Below are 4,344 nucleotides of genomic sequence, written 5' to 3' on the forward strand. Positions count from 1 at the left end.
CTCGCGGGTATCCACCCCGCCTTTACCTGTTCGGGGCGAATTTTTAGTGGGACGAGTTCTTAGGAGAGGCGGAACGGGATCGAGTTTAGGTAATATCCCCTATCCGCTGCGCTATATATATAATATATATATAATATGTATAATATATGCAAAATAATTAGTAAATGATTAATAATATTGTATCATATTTAAATTTTTACTTTAATTTGTGTTATGTATGTGATGATGATTATATAAATTTTGAAATTTAATTTTATTTATTGAATTTTAATAACTATAGGAGTGGGTAGGAGCGAGGCGGGTAACCGCAGAAACAAATTAGAGTTCAACGTTTTATTATCCGCGAATATAAAAGCGGGACGAGTTCTATGCAACTTGTTGTACGACGGAGGCGGAGCCGGGTCGAGTAGAGCATGCCCCTACCCGACAGTGGCCACCCCTATTCTCCTCTCCTCTCTCAAAATTGAAAGAACAAACAAAAGATGAAAAGAACCCTAGCGGCCGAGCCCCCCAGCCCCGTAGAACGCAGCCGCCGCACCCACCGCAGCACCCGCACCCACTGCAGCCCCCGCAGAACCCACAGCCACCGCATCTCCTCTTCTCTGTTCGAGCCCCCTCTCTCTCTGTTCGCCGGTGTCGCGCCGTCTCCTCTATCGTCGCCGTCACTCTCCTTCCTCTTCGTCGCCGGTAAGCACTGTGATAATAGTTAATTAGTTATGCTGTGTAGTTTGCTGAGCTAATTCGTCACTCCCCTCTGTGTCTGGTGTCCCCTTTTTCTGAATTATTTTTTATTTTTTTGCTGATTTAGTTTTATTGTGGAGTTTGCTGCGTTAATTTTGTATTACTCTAGTAACCTTTGTGTCTCCCTACCAGTTAATGTTAGCGAAAATTTTGTTTGTCATAGGCTGTTTGTAATCATTCCCTGCTATATAAGAATGAAAGAGAAATTAATCCACGGTGATATGCGCATGGAATATCTTACAGAAATTTCCAGAAGAAATGTTTTAGTATAAAAAAGAGAAATGACGTTTAGTATTTTTTTAATGCACCTTTTTAGAGTATAAAAGATATTTTCTGTTAGTTATAAAAAAGATAAATGACGTTTAATATTAAAAGTAGTACACCAAATTAAAAAAAAAAAGGTTAATACACAGTTGCAACATTTTTCATGACAGTTGAGCTTTCATTTGTTCATCACTTATATAGTTATATTCATGTTATTTGTTATCCACGTCTTTGTGTTTTGTTAAAGTTGATCGAAGATTCTTTTCTCTTTATTTTCTCTTTTTCCCGCAAAAATGCTGCCTTTGAATCGTTTTACTTAATCCCCACTTTCAAGGCTTCAACTCACTGGAGTTTCTTGAAGGTGCAATTAATCCCGCTTGTGGATGAAATTACAATTCTTTCTCTTTGTTGTTCACAATACTTAAGGATGATTATGATTTGTGATGAGTTGCACCTTTAATTAGTTGAAAACTTGTTTGTTAAATATTTCTTTTGATAGTAGAACATTATGTGTTTGTCATTATATGCATTTTGGTTGTTTTTAGTTATGAATTTTGATGTTTTGAAGTTGTTTGTGAACTTCTAATATTAAATCATGGATAATTTATTATGTGAAATTGTGAAATTTTGAATTGTATTAGGTTAGAAATTATTGAATTTATATATTTAAAATTCTATATAGGTTTTTTAATAATTTTATTTAATATTTAATTAAGCCGGTTGAATTCCGGTCGAACCAGTGAACTATTGAACCAGTGATTTTACCGGTTTATTGACCGGTCCGGTCTTGCAACCTTGTGTATAAGGGATGATATATATATATAGGGTTAGGTTGCATTGATCCGTCTTACTTTTACGAGTGGATCCTTAACTCTAGAGGATTGGCTTTATCTAGTTGTACCATCATTTCTTTTTTTTTTTTTTTGTCTAGTTATGATATAAATGAATATGATAAAGGAGTGTTAAATCATATGTATATCTAGTTGACTATTGTACTTTTGGTTTGTTGCATGTTCTAGCTACTATAATATAATGCTCTTAAGTCTTACCTGTGATGTATTTTGTAATATGATGGCTAAATATTTTTAGTTAAGGCAAATAGTGCATGATCTTCTTCTGGTATTTTCTAAATTTATATGATTTCCTGATATTTGATGACTTATATGTTAAATCTCTTTGATCGGGTGATCGTATGAAAAAATAGAGGTACAAATGTTGTTGGTGTTTTTGAATGTTGCAGGATTGTGCTTTATTGTCTTCTTTGTTATTGTAACCAATGTTGACAAGTTGGAAATATTATCAACTATCAATGGATAATAGGTCTTGGCATAATGTTAGTTTTGGTGAATGGCTTTAGATGCTTTTTGTGCTTAAGCTTTAGATTCACAATTTCATTAATTTTTTGAATACGCATTCTTTACATCTCTGGCTGAATCATTTTCATTGCTTTTATGATAAACAGGTTAAACACACTCTTTCTCTCTGTCGTTGTAGTTGGTTGGCTCAATACCAAGCTTCCTCAGAAAGATATTACCAATCAAAAGTTTGAAACCAAGACTTCCCTTTTTCTCCTGGTTCATTTACTGGCAAGTACTCCTGCTGCTAATAAGCTTTCAATCAATGTTCTTTGTCTTTAACAAACCTGCAGTCAAAACAGTCAAAAAGTTGCTTGGGCGCTTTGGAGAATCAATCATCTCCTTTGATGGCAAGGTTTCTGTTAATAGTCTTTTACATATCCAGAGGTATAGTTATGTCAATGTGTACATGAAATGGAAGAAAGATTCATACTATGACTCGATTGAGGACATCCACCAGTCCATTCTGCTCAAGCCAATAATTGCCCTAAAAAACTGCATTGCTCGGGATCCCAATGAGTGCATCCCTATCTCCGATGTGTCGAAGAGGGGATTACAATTGGATGTGCCCATGAAGGTTGCCAGATTTATGAGACAGTATCCATCCATCTTCGAGGAGTTTACAGGTCCTCAATACAATCTTCCTTGGTTCAGGTTGACACCAGAAGCAGCCGAGATTGACAAGGATGAGAAGAGAGTATACAAAGATTGCAGGGAGGATTTACAATCCAGGTTGAAGAAGATGATATTGATGACCAGAGAGAACGTTCTTCCTTTAAAGATAATTCAAGGGATGCAGTGGTATTTGGGGTTGCCTGAAGACTTTTTGCAGTATCCAGAACGAAATCTTGACGACTCTTTCAAGTTTGTGGAGATGGAAGGTGGATTGAAGGCATTGGCTGTTGAAAGAAGAGAAAAGATTTTCTCTGTAATGGAAGAGAATGTGATGAAAAAAGGTTTTATCTTTGGGGGAACAATGGAGGCCATTGAATTTCCCTTATTCCCATCAAAAGGTTTGAGGTTGAGGACAAAGATTCAGAATTGGCTAGATGAGTTTCAAAAGCTTCCTTATATTTCACCTTATGATGATTTCTCAAACTTGGATCCAAACAGTGACATAGCTGAGAAACGACTTATTGGGGTTCTTCATGAATTGCTTTCGCTTTTTGTTGAACATTCTGCAGAGAGGAAGAAGCTCTTTTGCCTCAAAAAGTATTTTGGGTTGCCACAGAAAATGCACAGAGCATTTGAGCGGCATCCTCATATGTTTTATCTATCTTTTAGGAACAACACTTGTTCAGTTATTCTTAAGGAAGCCTATAGTTTCGATAGATCAGCTTTTCAGAAGCATCCTTTGTTGGGTGTTAGGAAGAAGTATATCAAGTTGATGAAGAAATCACAAGTGATTTTAAAGAACAGGAGGGTGAATAATCGATTTTCTAAGAGTAGTTCAAAACAGGATTTAGATTCAGATAATGTTGATAAAGAGGAGCATGAGATTGCAGCTTGCTCTGCGGAACAGGTTGTATGAAAATTTAAACATTTATTATGGGAAAAAGAAAAACAGATCAAACGCCACACTGTTTTTTACTGAATGAGAATGAAATGGTCTATTAGCTATTTCAATATGGATTGGTGGCAGATTTAGTTGTATTATTATTGTCCTAAGATATTTTCAGTTCCGTATCTATTTATTAGGAAAAATATTATCACTCGTGATTAGTGTTAAGTGACAATCTGATTAACTATATTTTGTGAAAATTAGTAAAGCTAATTTTAGAAAATATATAAATAAATAATAACTAAATAAAATGAGAGGTAATAAATAATCTTAATTTATAACCTTAGAATTTTAGTGGTTGAAAAAGAGAAGAATTATATACCTCTAATTGACGGATGGTTCATATTGAAGAGACTCACCTATAAATTGAATTTTTCTTTAATTCATTTCAATCAAGTCATCCAGATAGAATAACATAATATT

The 4,344-nt window shown here is 35.0% G+C and overlaps 1 pseudogene across 1 annotated transcript; it reads left to right on the forward strand.

Annotated features, from left to right (window-relative positions):
• The first annotated feature begins 382 nt into the window (after nt 1-382).
• Nucleotides 383-3,986, forward strand: LOC107638942 (protein WHAT'S THIS FACTOR 9, mitochondrial pseudogene; annotated as a pseudogene). The gene is made up of 2 exons (XR_015880668.1): nt 383-687; nt 2,468-3,986. The product of XR_015880668.1 is annotated as a protein WHAT'S THIS FACTOR 9, mitochondrial pseudogene (transcript).
• Nucleotides 3,987-4,344: the final 358 nt, after the last annotated feature.

The sequence above is a fragment of the Arachis ipaensis genome, chromosome B4 (assembly GCF_059453495.1).
Source record: "Arachis ipaensis isolate K30076 ecotype BB chromosome B4, ASM5945349v1, whole genome shotgun sequence".
Lineage (NCBI taxonomy): Eukaryota > Viridiplantae > Streptophyta > Magnoliopsida > Fabales > Fabaceae > Arachis > Arachis ipaensis.